Consider the following 16,088-nt stretch of genomic DNA (forward strand, 5'->3'; position numbering starts at 1 on the left):
ATAATTTAGATCTTGTTAAGCCTTTCTGATGCTAGAATAGAAGTAATAGTTGTTACACATTATCTGATCTTCTTTTTAGGAACTGTGTTCCCTTCAATACTGTTGTAACAAATTACCAACAGCAGCTTAAAACAATACAACTTTATTATTTTACTGTTGTAGAGGTCTGAAGTCTGAATCTCATTGGGCTAAAATCAAGGTGTTGGTAGAGATGCATATTTTTCTAGCTGCTCTCGAGAAGAATCTGTTTCCTCGACTTTTCCAGATTCTAGTGTTCTAGCATTTTTTGGTTCAAGGTCGCCTTCCTTTATTACCAAAACCAGCAAGGGTGGGTCAAATTCTTTTCAAATTGCATCACTGCAACCTTGCTTCCTTTGTCTTATTTCCTTATCTAACTCTTCTGCCTCCTTCCATTTATGACTATATTAAGCCTACTCAAGTAATCCAGGATAAACTTCCTATCTTAAATTCAGCTGATTAGCAACCTTAATTCCAACTGTAACCTTAATTCCACTTTGTCCTGTAAACTAACATATTCACAGGCTCTGGGGATTAGGATGTGGATATCTTTGAGGGGCCATTATTCTCCCTATCATATGGGCTTCCGTTGAGTTTTAGATCAATTCCAATGGATATATTTTTTTTTCCCCAAAAGCATTCCAAGTATAGGCAATATGGCCAAATATTTAAAAAAAACAAAATAAACAAGCAAAAACCTTTGTATTCATCTCATTATTGCTTTCTAATCATTTGTCCTTTTGCTTAGAATATCCAAGTCAAGAATTTTTTTAAAGAATTTTTTGCTTAGAATATCCAAGTCTGATTTATCTCTAATGCAGACTCTAATATTCATTTTCCATACATTTCTGTTACTTTAATAGTAAAAACGTTCAAATTTAAGAAACACATAAGCAGACTTTCTTTGTTCCCTCATATTAATTCCCGGATATTTTAAACGGTTATTCCCCTGTCTCCTATAAAACAATTCATCTAAGTGAGTCAGCCTTGTTCTTCATCTTGTCTAGACACTATGGGTACACATACAGAGAAAATATGACTTTATTCTTAATATATATATATATTTTTTTTTTCGATAGCCAGACTTGTTTTCCTAATTCTCTCCCAAATTACCCAGGAAAGCTAGCATAATTCTAAGCACATAATACATTTCCAATATATAGCTAATGCATGACTGATTTGCCAAACCTAGTGATTTACATAAGCTCTCTGTTTAGGAACATTTTTTTTTTCTCTTGGAGAAAGTCTATCAAGATCAAATGACAACTACTTAAACAAATAGTCTATGTTCTTATATTTTAGATGTGCCCGCAGCAAACAACATGTAACTTCATTTTGTGAGCTTTTTAAAAAAGTAGCCTGACAATCTTTGTCTTTTGATTGGGGAGTTTAACCTCCTTGTATTAAATGTGATTATTGATATATATGGATTAATTCTAGTCATCTTAGGTACACAGTCTCCTTATTGTTTTTTTTTTTTTTTGCCCACTTTTTTACTCTTGTATTCTTTGAAATGTTTCCATTTTTTTCTTTTTTTTTTTTTTTTAAGATTTTATTTATTTATTTGACAGAGAGAGAGACAGCGAGAGAGGGAATACAAGCAGGGGGAGTGAGAGAGGGAGAAGCAGGCTTCCCGCTGAGCAAGGAGCCCGATGTGGGACTCGATCCCAGGACCCTGGGATCAATGACCTGAGCTGAAGGCAGACGCTTAACGACTGAGCCACCCAGGCGCCCCTGTTTCCATTTTTTTCTTACTCTTACTTTCCTGTTGCTGAGAGGTGAAATGCTGGTCAACAGTCGATTGATAGAGTTTTGTTTTGCTTTTGCCTTTGCTTTTGTTTTGTTTTATTTTAAAAAAATTAAGTGAAACTCAGCTTTTAAGCTCTTGGGTTGTATTTCGTGTCCTATACTCTCAGTAAGATATGTCTGGTGACTTTTTTTAAAATTTAATTTTCTTTTGATTGCATTGTCTGAATTTGAGTATCTTTCATTGAGTTTGGCACATTTTAAGCTATCATCTCTCATTATTTCCTTACTTTAATTAGGAGTATGTCAGAACTGCCACTTTTTTTCCTATCTTTCATGCTTGCCCCCCCCCCCCAATTCCACCCACTGTATGTGATGAGCGCCTTTGCATACCTACAGCTGAGAGGCTGCATGGCCATACTGAGCACTGCCTCCCTCTTTACTGCACTCTAGGTAATCATTACATGTGCTTCCAATTCATTAAAGACACCTTCCACTATTTAAATATTATCTTTAATATTTTTTCAATTTTATGTTTTTTTTTTTTTTTTTTATTTCTGGGTGATCTCTTCCATAGATTTTTGGACCTGCTTGCTTATTTTTACACCTCTGATTACTTACACATATTTTAATACCTATCTTTTGCTTTTTAATACATAGTTAGTATATTTACTTTATAATCAGCATTGGATAATTCCTGTATATGAATCTTTGCTGATCTCATTCTATTATTGGTCCTGCTTTCTGTTACTCATGGTGCTATATTTTCTCTGCATTGGATCATTCTGGACTGTGAGCTCTTATTTTCTTATCTTTAGGAATCAGGCCTGGTTTGAGGGTAATTTTCATTTGTAATAGCTCATGCCATGGTTTGATGGTCTCCCCCAACATAACATAACATTTGCCATACTCTTGGAATTTTTCTCAGACCAGATTGTAAGAATTTTAGGGGCAAAATTTCATGAGATCTAGTTTGTGTTTGTAGTTTCTCAAGGGATAATGTTTTTCTCTTTCCACAGAGCCAAATTCAAGTCAGGTAATTTTCTTAATTTCACCTTCTCAGGAGTAGGTTTATTTCTAGTCCACCCATTCACTAAGAGGAGAAACAGTTTTATGTAGACTTCTATTAGACTCCCACTTAGGATGAAAGCCTTAGGTTTTTCTCCAGTCCATTGCACAGGTGGTGGTTAAAACAGAAACTGAAGTCACCAGGATTTGGAACCTCCTCTAAAGCAAAATCAGCTTGACTGCTTTCTTACCTCTCAGGATTAGGAATTTCACTTTGCATTTAGTTTCTGAGGATCCCTTAAGTTTTTGCCAGCTCAGTTATGCATATATAATTATATCTAGCATTTGAAGTTTTTTGGATGCAAGATTAGTAGTGCAAGAAACCTAGATTCACATAATGCCAGAAACAGAAATATCCTTATAGCTGATATTGGTTATATCAGACTTTGTATCATGAATTCTTCATAGCACCCTCCTTTTTTCCCCCTCTCTCTGCACCAGTATACACAGTCATTTTTAATAATCCATTCCAAAGGAGAGTATAGGTATTAGAAGTCTGTGTAGAATTTCAGTTCTTATAACAAGAATACAGGGACCATTGAGTGTACTAATGACAAATATTTGAAATGTATACTTAAGGAGTTAGAAAAGAAACCAAGGGTCACTAAATTTACAATTGCTATCTTAATATCTTTTCTTTTCATTTGTTTGCTTTAACTGACCAAAACAGCACTGATTTTTCCCCCTTTGGATATCCTAATCATCTGTAACTCTACCAAAATGGCACTCATAACGATGGGCTGCTAAAGATATCCAGCCAGTTATTTTGTGTATCTTATCAATAGGACACATTTGTCACATTACAATTTCTTTAACGATTGACATATAAATATCAATACAGGCGGATATTCATATTTTCTGATACACTGGTGGGAATATAATGGAAGTGCAGATCTGTAATCTTATATTTCCTGACTGAAAAAAAAAAAAAAAACAACAAATAACAAAGAGCAAAAAATGTTAATTTAGCCAAGCAAGAAATCATCTATTTTGTATAAGTTTTAGATGTCTGTCTGGTCTTAATATGGATTAGATATTGACAACCACAGAGCTTGACATTACTTACATTAACTTTTCAAACTTTCAACTCTGCCTGAGTAATCAATCTCAAACAAACCTAATCATTTTAATCATTACTATAGAGGGGTATATTTTGAAGCCTGTATGCTGATAAGTGCCTAAGGATTGAGAAATGTCATTCTCTAATGTGAGGGATATGTGTGCTGGCAATCTTCATCTTGCCCTTCACTCTTTCCAATCTGTTCTCTGCACCAGGAGGTTGAACTTTATGCATCAGATCAATGAGCCTCCCTACCTTCTCCATTCCAGGTGAATTCCATCAGTGGGAGACCCAGGAGAAAAGTGTAGGAGAAAAGAAATTGAGATCAAGGTGTTTATTTCCCTAGATCATTCCCTGCAGGGTGGCCTTTGGCTGGAAGCATTCCTTCACGCAAAGTGGTCTTCTCCACAGGCCCTGCTTCCTGGTTCCATGAGCTGTTCAGTAAACCCTTTATGAAAGGAATGGTACTAGTGTGTGTACTATTCCCTGTGGTTTCTCTTTACCCCAGCCACACTGTGAATTAACCTCTTTGTTAAACTGTCCTTTTTGTGGCCTGTGCATAAGGAAGTATGGCTAGAACTACATGGATACCCATGGAGATAGAGAAGTGATAGTATAAAAAATTTTTTCTTCTCCTTTCTTTTCTTTTTTTCTTTTCTTTTCTTCTTTTCTTTTCTTTGCCTTCTTTCTTTTTCTTTTAGGTTAAAGATGTGTGCACTTGATATCTTATTAACATGGGAAGGCAAGGGAAAAAGGAATCAGAAAAACATTTGAGATTTAAAATCTCAGAGAATTCCTGTTTGAAAGTTCATTTTATAACATGAGAAAAAATATATACAGAGAAACACACGCACGCACACACACACATACACATACACACATACTCCAAAGAGAAAGTACAGAATACTTGAAGACACCATGACAAAAGGAAATACGAATCATCTCGTAAAAAAAAAAAAAAAAAACAACTCTACAATTATGATTTTCCAGTATGATTAATTTTTTCATGAAGCAGAAAGAACATAAGATGGAGGAAGGATGATGAAAAGCCAAGGTTCTAGAACTAGAGAACCCGGATTCAAATGCAGCCTCTGCCACTTAGTAGCTGTGACTATGGCCAAGTGACTTTACTGTTCTGTTCCTCAGCTTCCTCATCGGTAAAATGGACATGTGGGCAACACCTTCTTATAAGGCAGGGTTTTGTAAAGCATTTAGAGCAGTATGTGATACATAGTAAGCACTGTAAATATATTTTATGTAAGACTGATTTTATGTAATAATAATTATTATGTAAGTATATAATAAGGAATGAAGCAGGAGAGATCGTTGGGGAAAAATCATTAATGACCTTATTATAAAGGTGAATTTTATTCTAAAGAAAATGGAGAGGCTGTTCAAGTGGTTTTATTAAGAAAGAGGTATTATCAGATCTGAAAATGTCTGAACAATCACTTGTGACTGATGGAGTCGATTAATCTGAAGAAGTTTGAAAATATCCCCCATTTTGGAAATTATTACAGAAAGAGTGTGAAGATGAGAGATGGATTTTACGTATGGTTAGAGAGCAGAGCATATGATCTGGTAATTGACTATCCAGGAGGTAGAGAAAGAGGGGAATAAATAGTGTAAGATGTCTCTAGGATGTTGGTGTGTGTACCTAAGTAGATGGTAGCATGATACATTTATATACCGGATATGAGATTAAGGGCAAACATAGCCTATCCATGAAGTTATGACCGTGTATTGGGCCTCCAAATAATAAGGCAAGTCTTCAACTGCATTAATTTATTCAAATTTACAGAATTAAAGCTTTATTAAAACATAAGTGAATTGTTTATTTTCAAGAGGTTGACACTTTCATAGAAAATACTGCTTATTAAGTGTTTAAGATGAACAGATTGTAAGTACAAAACATTAAGCTCTTTTTAAGAAATACACTAGTGAGTAAGAAGAGATTGTTTTAATTGGCCCTTGTTTTAAGCTATAGTAGATTTTTTCTTTTTAAGGTGATTTTTCTTTTGCTATACTCTCAAATTTTCATGGTCTTTGTTTATAATAGGAACAATAGGAAAGTTATAGTTTTGAAATCACAATTTTTGACAAGCCAAGTTAAAAATGAAAAGAACAATTAATTTTAATAAGGCTTGTGAATATGCCATTACTTCAAAAAAATCAAAGATATAAAGGTAAGAAAAATAATTAATATTTAGCTTTGATTAATATTCCAACCTCTAGGTAGCAGCATTACAAAAGATTTCCTTCCAGAACCTATTCAGATATTCTCTTTGCCTTGAAGCACTCTACTTTTTTTTGTTATAGTTCTCCTTTCTTATTCTTCCGATTGACAGTACTCCAAAACATGTTTGCAATCAGATTGCTATATCAAACAATTCTTGACATAGATTCCAATTACGAGATGATTATTTCTGTAAACTTGTGTTAGAAGGGGCACAGAAGGTACAGAATTCTTGTAAGAGAAGTTTGTGATGTATATATATATATGCATAATATATATACATAATATATACTATACATATATACACACACACTAATATTAACCACCAATTTATCTAAAATACAAAAAAGTGGTGATTGATGTAGACACATGCAATGTATTCAAGGATGCATATGGCGGTCTGAAAGATGTGTCAATCTTTCTCTATAAAGATAATACATTTTCAAGTAGCAATAGATATACATCACTGTTAAGTACATTTAATCTCATTAGAATATCTCCTTTTAGAAACCAAGTAGCTGGTGAGTCTAAATATCAGATGACACATTATTTTGAGATATAGCCCGTTCTCAAATTATAGCATATCCCAACTATTAAAGAAATGTTTAATAATTTTGTTCATATGATGCAAACAGATATATTAGAAAAGTATTTCCTAAATGGAATCATATTTCACAAATTAAAAGTCTTATTACTAGAATAAATTTGGAATTCTGACAGTCTTGCAAAAAGGGTATCTGACAGCATTACGCTTTTTGGAAACAGTCACTGAATCGTCTTTATATCATTCTATGACAAACATAACACTGAAGTAAAGATATGGAAAAGGCATTAAAGAGGCTAATCTCCTTTTTCATATAATTATCTATACCCTGCACCTTAATTCAAAAGAGAAAATCATGATTTAAAAAAAAAAAAAAAACACATATACAGGGGCGCCCGGGTGGCTCAGTCAGGGAAGTCTCCAACTCTTGATTTTGGCTCAGGTCATGATGATCGAGCCCACGTTGGGCCCTGTGGTGGGCATGGAGCCTGCTTAAAATTCTCTCTCTCTCCCTCTGCCCTTACCACCCCCAGCCCTCATCCCCACTTGCAAGCACTCTCTCTCTGTAAAAAACAAAACAGACACACACATACACACACATACACGCACACATACACATACATACACACATATGCACACACATATGTATATGTGCGTGTGCATGTATATATATGTATATGTATGTATATATATTTGTAATTCTGATCAAGATAATAAAGTGAATAATTTATAGAGAAATCCAAACAGTACTTATAAATTAAAAGAAAAACTCTTTTTGTGGACCATAAATGAAACAGATAAAGAAGACTGTGGAGGTAGAGACTAGAATAGGAAAAGGACAATGGTGGCTTATATGAATATAAAACATGTGAACATGAAAAAATATATAAATAAAAATAAAAATCAGTTATTGAAATAAAAAATGCATCAGTAAGTGAAATAAACTGTAGAGTGGGTTCAGTAAAGAAAGCTTTAAGTGGACATTTACTAGACATTCTATAAGAAAGAATATAGGAAATGATGAGAAGACAACATTCAAATACATACATACTATCTGGAATGTCTCTTAAAATAAGAAAGATTCGCGTCCTTAAACTGAAAAGACACATGAAGGAAAGGAAGTATGAATAAAGAGAAACAAACATTAAAAAGTAAAAAAATATGAAGTAAATGAGAAAATATTAATGGCAACTAGAGAGAAAATTTAAACTTTTTAATGAACAATTACAATAGATTACTAAAGACTTCTTTTTTTTTTTAGATTTTATTTATTTATTTATTTATTTATTTATTTATGTGAGAAGGAGAGAGAGAGAGCACGAGCGGCAGGGAGGGGCAGAGGGAGAGGGAAAAGCAGACTCCCAGCTGAGCCTGAAATCATGAGCTGACCTGAAGGCAGACACTTCACCGACTGAGCCACCCAGGCTCCCCTAAAGACTTCTTATATTTAAAATTAGTTTCCAAAATTAAAATATCACTTTAATTCTTAAATTTATATTTTCTAAGACTTAAAGAAATATATAAAAATATTTTTAGGCATACAAATACAAATGTATATCTCCTCTGAAACTGTTGCTGAAAGTATGTGTCAGCTAAAGCATAAGTGATCAAAGAAAGAATGGTTAGCAAATACTTAATAACATATGATTTTACATCTAATTTTAAATAGTAATGATCAATTTGCAGGTGAGTTAAGAAATACACATCTAAGATACTACGAAACAATAACAAATCAGATCCAGGAATACATTTCAGAGAAAACTAAGACATGCTAAGTTCCTTGTTTTGATCTGGGAAAGGATATATACAATAAACATCTTTGGTTGTAAAAAATATTTAAGGTAAGCTATTAAAGAAGAAAACCATCATGGGAAAAAGTATATATTAATATATATCTTTCAGTTAAAGATGAGAGGAAAATAATACACAAAGAAACATTGTAAGCAAAATACAAAGTGGCATTTGGAAATGATTAAATATATAATCACAGTAATTTTTAATAAATTAATAATACTTATTAAAAAAACACACTGAGTTTTTAAAAGAAACTATGACTGATCTATATCACTCTTAGAATTATTAGAAACAGACTCTAATAGAAAGTTTTTTTAAATAGTAAATGAAGACAGCTGGTACAATAATATTGGTATACTTCAAATGATTTTTAAGGCATAAAAAAACTGTGAAGGACAAACAGGAATGATAGTTATTGAAAGAAAGAGAATAAAAGCCTCCAAAACATTTTTTTAAATAAACTTGTGTGCATCTAACCTCATAGTATCAAAAAAAAAAAAAAAAATAAGCAGAAACTGATGGAAATTAACAAGAACAAAAATATTTAAGGATATAGAATGTGAAAAACACATTCTATAAAAAAAGCTTGCAGCATTAGATATAAAAATGAAACAAACACACGCAAACACAGGGGGAGAGCCACAAGCAGAACCTATACTCCCTTTTATTACCTTTTCTTCAATGTCCCATAGTGTCCATTCTGCTGTACTCTATCGGATGAAATAGTTATAAAGTTCACTCACTGTTCAGACAGAGGGAACATAGTTATCTCTCAATGGAGGCAAACCAATGTCACAGAAGAGCTTCTTGCAAAAAAGCTTCTGAAATAGAATATATATTGGCATGGCCATTGAATGATTTTCAGTATGTTTGACATTTGAGAATTATCTTACTTAAACATGAGTCTGAGCCCTCAGTTCATCTGGACTTACTCTACAGAGGTGCATAGTGTGTGTTTGTATGTGTGTGTTAAAGTGTTTGTGTTTGTACATGGTGCCATGAACATAATTTGCTTAATTTTTCTAAATGCATTCCAGCTTATCTTGGATAGGAAGTGTTAATATTAACTACATTAGTAAGGATCATAAAAAATCATAATTAGAAATTTCCAATGTGAATTTAAACTTCTTGCTCTCTCTTTGAAATTAAAAAATTACTTAGATCATATTGTTCCCTTGGTTCATCTTATCTTTAACATAATACTGTTTAACCAACTGAGCCACCCAGGCGCCCTAACATAATACTGTTTAGAGGAAAATGAGAAAGCCAAGATAGGAACTTAAAAAAAAAATGTGTGACTATCCAGTCTGAACAAAAAGAAAAAAAAGTAAAATTTGAGCAGTAACTTATACAGAAATTTACAGGTTTACACTGTAACATATTTTAGTGCCTTATTATTTTATTCATTGCAGAAATTGGCTTGTAAGTGTCAACTACAGCTTCATTTAAAACCGTGGTCACAACATTAATATCTCCACAGGAAGACTATTAGATCATCATATTGATTTTTATCTTGCAACATAGCTCACCATTGTGTGTATGTTCCATTTGTTTCTAAGTTATATTAATTACCCTATTTATCGTGCAAAAATGTTGCTCTTATGAAGTACTCCGGTGACCTAAGAGTCTATGTAGTTTTTCTGGTGAGGCAATTTAGCTACAAATGACAGTGTAATATGTTGCAATTTTTCAGTAAGTCAAGTTTATACAGATTATATGAGTTACCTTAAACAGTACACTTTTCTTTGCAGAGTTCTATATGTCTTCAAATGATGAAAATTTTGTAAAATTATATAAAATTTGCAAATAGATTGGGAATAATACTCAAATTTTTGATTTATAGTATGTCCCATGCTCATTTTCCTAAAACTACAAATAATCTATGTTCATTTAAACAATTTATATCATATAATATATACTAACAGGAGTAGAAATGTCATATAATATACAAACACATAAAGTTATATGAATCGAGGCCATCTGATTGGATCTAAATTGTCAGTATCTTTTTCAAAATGAGCAGGCTAGGGCGCCTGGGTGGCTCAGTCATTAAGCATCTGCCTTCGGCTCTGGCCGTGATCCCAGGGTCCTGGGATCGAGCCCCGCATAGGGCTCTCTGCTCTGCGGGAAGCCTGCTTCTCCCTCTCCCACTCCCCCTGCTTGTGTTCCCTCTCTCACTGTGTCTCTCTCTGTCAAATAAATAAATAAAATCTTTAAAAAAAAAAAAAAAATGAGCAGGCTAGCAATATTTACACTACGTCTTGTAGAACTAATCCTCAAAAGGTGGTCTCTAGACAAGAAACATCAGTATCACTTGAGACATTATTACAAATGTAAATTATCAAGATCCACCCTAGACTTACTGATTCGGAAACTCTGGAAGTAAGACTTAACAATCTGTATTTTTACAAATCTTCCCGGTAACTCCGGTGCATACTAAAATTTGAGAACCCATGTTTTATCCATTTACTAGGCTTAATGTTAATATCAATTAAACCCTACTTTTAGCCAGAAAGCTCAGAGAGATTTCAGAAATGCATACTAGAAGGCCTTATGCTCTCGCTTGAACAAATGCAACAAAACTACAGTATGTACATTCCAAGGTAGAATTGCCAAAGGATTATTTCCTACAAGGTAATTTATTTTTCCTAGAAAATGTTTTTCAGTCACAATCATTACAGTTAAATCAATGATTAACTATCCTGTGACTGTTTTCTCAAATAACCTTGACAGTTCTTTTGAAATCAAGGTTCTTTTTAACCTTGAGTGGCTTCTGAAATACAACTGCCACAATGAGCTAAGATGGAAGTAGGGACATAGCATGTCGATAGATCCTCATAAATGCAGATGTTCTTTTTGTTGACAGAGGTTTTTATTATCTCTTTGCTTCCTGTTTTCTCACTGCCTTTTACCTGAAAATGTACCTTTGTTTTACCTATTTACGGTTTTCTGTGCCATCCTCTTGCTTTGCATGCACCAAAATTACAGAACAAAACATGTTTATGTAGTCTAGCTACAGAGAAAGGCTTGGGATAAGCACTACAGACCAGATAAACACGTATGTAACACCAAGTTCGAACCTCTCCAAAGGAGCAGGAAACTTTTTCTTGGCATTAGTCTAGCTCCAAGGCTTACTATTTTAAGTTGAAATTATAAAGACCTGATTACTACATTTTAATTAGTCTTTAACATTTAGATAATTTATGATCTCATTTCCTTTTCCTTATATTTAATCTCCTAATTGTTTAACAATCATCCTCTATTACATGTTGGCCTATGGATGGTGGAAATGGTTACAGTAAACCCACAAATGTCTGATTACTTAGTCTTTTTTGACTCGTTGATTTAGTTTCTACCTTCCTTTTATTTACTGAGTTTTGTTAAAATTCATTTATAACTTCCAAAGAGTCTTTCTGTTTCCTTTACTGCAGCTACAATATGAAAGTAAATTAGATGAATATGATACATAGCATCTCTACATGACCAGAATAAGTAAAGCACTCTTCTGGAGCTTTATTCTCTATAATACCAAGTTCATTATCCTTATTTCAAAGATATTTATATTAGACCCTAAGAATTTCTGTCTCATGAATCCTGTGATTTCAAAAAAGGTAAGGCAATAGACTGGCATGTTTACATTTTAATCTGAAAATTATCTTGCATTAATAAGGTTTTCTTTTAGTATATTAAAATGAGTGGAGAAGCATGCCTGAAGAGACCACACTGTGCACAGAATGAGCCAAATCATCCTATTTCATTCAATTAGATATGGTAAGAAAGATAAACATAACAAATGAGCCTGTGGAATATGCAAAAGGCTTCAAGGAAAAAAAAAAAAACAGGAATGAGAAAACTGCTAAACGGTAAGCAAGCACTGGTACTTTGGCAAAAGATTTAAGTGATTTTTCCTGCAGACATTAATAAAGTTATAATAAAGTTATTATCTAAAGAGTAGTATTAAATAGAGCGTCAAGCCATCAGCTTACGCCAAATGACATGAATATCTTTTTCCCTGCTAGGTGTTTAAAAATCACTTTCATATCCTGAAGTGTCATTTTACTTAATGATTTATCTTTTATATATCTCCTTTTGACCCACTCATGCTTAGATTTTATTAATTTTAGTAGAAATAAAGTAGTATATATTTTTAGTGTAAAAGAAATAGAAAATAATAGAAAGATAGTGTGTTATGCAGAATTTTACTGAGAGCTTGTTAAAAACGTATGGTGAAGGGGGGGAAATCGGAGGGGGAGACGAACCATGAGAGACTACGGACTTTGAAAAACAAACAGGGTTCTAGAGGGGAGGGGGCTGGGGGGATGGGTTAGCCTGGTGATGGGTATTAAAGAGGGCACGTTCTGCATGGAGCACTGGGTGTTATATGCAAACAATGAATCATGGAACACTACATCAAAAACTAATGATGTAATGTATGGTGATTAACATAACATAATAAAAAAAAAAAGCATATGGTGATTGGAACGAGACAAGGATGCTCGCTCTCCTAACTTCTACTCAGCATAGTACTGAAAGTCTTAGCCAGAACAATTAGGCCAGGAAAAAAAAAAGTCATCCAAATTAGAAAGGAAGAAATAAAATTGTTTGTGGATGATATGATCTTATACTTAGAAGATACTAAAGACACCACAGGATAAACTGCTAGAACTAATAAATAAATTTGATAAAGTTTCAGGATGTAAAATCAACATACAAAAATCAGTTGTATTTTTATACACTAGCAATGAACTATCTGAAAGAGAAATCCAGAGAACAATCCCATTTAAAATACCATCAAAAACAATAAACTACTTAGGAATAAATTTAACCAAGAAGGTGAAAGACTTAGACAGTGCAAACTATAAGACATTGATGAAAGAAATTGAAGAAGACACAAATAAATGGAAAGATATTCCAAGTTCTTGGATTGCAGGAATTAATTTATTGTGAAAATTTCCATGCTACACAAAGCTATCTAGAATCAATGCAATTCCTACCCAAATTCTAATGGCAATTTTTTTACAGAAATAGAAAAAACATCCTAAAATTTGTATGGAACCAGAAGAGGTTCTGTAAAGCCAAAGCAATCTTGAGAAAGATGAGCAAAGGTGAAGGCATCACATTCCTGATTTCAAACTGTATTACAGAGCTATAGTAATCAAAACAGTATGGTACTGAACAAATGTGTGTAATTTTCTGTGCCAGACTTTGACTTTGTTTTCAAGCACTGTAATGTGGGATGAATGATTAGAAACAATAATATATTAGGGTCTCTATTTAACCCTTTCAGGACTGAACTGTATCTCCTTTTATCAATTTTTCCCTGTGTCATGATAAATGTTTGCCACCATTCAGTACTGTTGGTCCAGATGTAGGTTTATATGCTCATTTTTAGCTTATTTCTTGTTCCTTGCAGCATGCTCTATGCATTCAGTCCTTAAGGGGTTTATTTTACAAACTGTGCGCCTGTAATGTTGATTAGCAATAAGATAGACAATTGAGCAAGTTTATACCATAATTTTGTAGAAAAAAGAATCTTCTCAATTCCATATTTCATCCATGAGAAACCTGGAATACGGCAGTTTCAAGGAATAAATAACAAGGAAATGTAAAAAAAAAAACAAAAAACAGTATGGTACTGGCATAAAAACAGACACATAGATCAATGGAACAGAACAGATAGCCCAGAAATAAATCCATGCACATATGGTCAATTAATTTACAACAAAGAAGCCAAGAATATGCAATGAGAAAAGGATAGTTTCCTCAATAAATCGTGTTGGGAAAACCAGACAGCCAAATGCAAAAGAATGAAACTTGATCCTATACTACACTAAAAAATCAACTCAAAATGGATTAAAGACTTAAATATAAGACCTGAAATCATGAAGATCCCAGGGGAAAAAACTCCTTGACATTAGTCTTGGTAATGATATTTTTGGGTAGGTCACCAAAAGTGCAGGTAACAAAAACTAAAATAAGCAAGTTGGACTACATCTAACAAAAGAGCTCCTGCACAGCAAAGAAACAATCAATACATTGAAAAAAATAATGTACAGAATTGAAGAAAATATTTTCAAACTACATACTGGCTAATGGGTTAATCTTCAAAATGCATAAAAACTCATACAACTAAGTAGCAAAAAAGCAAATTATTTAATTTAAAAAATTCAGTAAAGGACCTGAGTAGGCATTTTTAAAGGAAGACATAAAAATGGCCAACAGGTTCATGAAAGGGTGCTCAATCTCACTAATTATCATAGACGTACAAATCAAAACCACAATGAGATACTATCGCATACATACATCTATATGTATGTCAATTACTCCTCGATAAATTTGTAAAAATTAAAAATATGGTGACCATGTTATCCAAAGACAAGCTGATGGCCCTTGATCAATAGTTAATCATTCTGCAGTTTTGCTCTATGATATCTGGTCATTCTAGCATCTCCCTGAAAATTCTGTTTTCTTCTCTTGATCTACAACTACAGTAGTCCCAGTCATTTTAAAATACTGGGAAGCCAGTGCAGGGCTTTTGTTGTTAATAGTGATAATATGCCTAATACATTACGTGTGTTCATATGTATTGATTTGATCTCTTCATAACCACATTATGGCATATTTCTAGGTAATGCTCCTTGAGGTTTTCACACTTATTTCTTATGAAAATAATTTACTTTTACAGTTTCAATTCTTATTTTTGTGTAAATAGTTCCCAAGTGCATTTCACACATCATAGTTCCTAATCTTTTCTTCAATATCATATTTCTAGCTTTCCTTATTTATAATTGATTGCAACCAAACTTTAATGTATTAAAAAATGAACTCCCCTTTCTTGGGTGGCTCAGTCAGTTAAGCAACCAACTCTTGATTTCAGCTCAGGTCATGGTCTCAGGGTTGTGAGATTGAGCCCCTCCTTGAACCCCACGTCCAGCCCCGCACTGGGCTCCACTCTCAGCAGGGAGGCTGCTTGAGATTCTCTCTCTCCCTCTCCCACTGCTCCTCTCCCTGCTTGTGCACTCCTTCTCTCATATAAATAAATAAATGAATAAATAAAATCTTTAAAAAAATAAAAAATGAATTCCCCTTTAAATATGAACTTATTTATAATTTTCCTTTATTGTTTATAGAATTTCTAGTCTATTTAGAACTGCAACTTCAAATTTGTAGGACTATATCCTTTCAATTATTTTTCTTTCTTTTCCATCATATGTTTCCAGTTTTTTTCAAATCCTCTTCATATTCAATTCTTTTTCTACTTAGCTAATTCGGAAATCACAACCCATAGCCTTATGCTTAAACATTATGCACTTTGATTTCATATATCTCTTAACATTTATATATACTGCAACCATATACAAGCAAAACCATTGTTTGGGTAATGCCTCTAAAACACCATGGAACCTTTTTACTATTTTTATATCTAATTGGGTCCATACTATGTTCCATGCTCTCCTGAAGTCTTTCGTTGTTGTTAACGCCTAAGTGTTTCATCACCACTTCCAACTGATCTATCAAACTATGCTCATCTTTCCCTTCTCACACAAAAAATCTTCAGTTCCAGTCTGGTTGTTGTCATTCTCCAGATAAAAACATGATCTTTGATAATTTGTGCCCTTAGG

Source organism: Halichoerus grypus, chromosome 9 (assembly GCF_964656455.1).
Source record: "Halichoerus grypus chromosome 9, mHalGry1.hap1.1, whole genome shotgun sequence".
NCBI classification, from domain to species: domain Eukaryota; kingdom Metazoa; phylum Chordata; class Mammalia; order Carnivora; family Phocidae; genus Halichoerus; species Halichoerus grypus.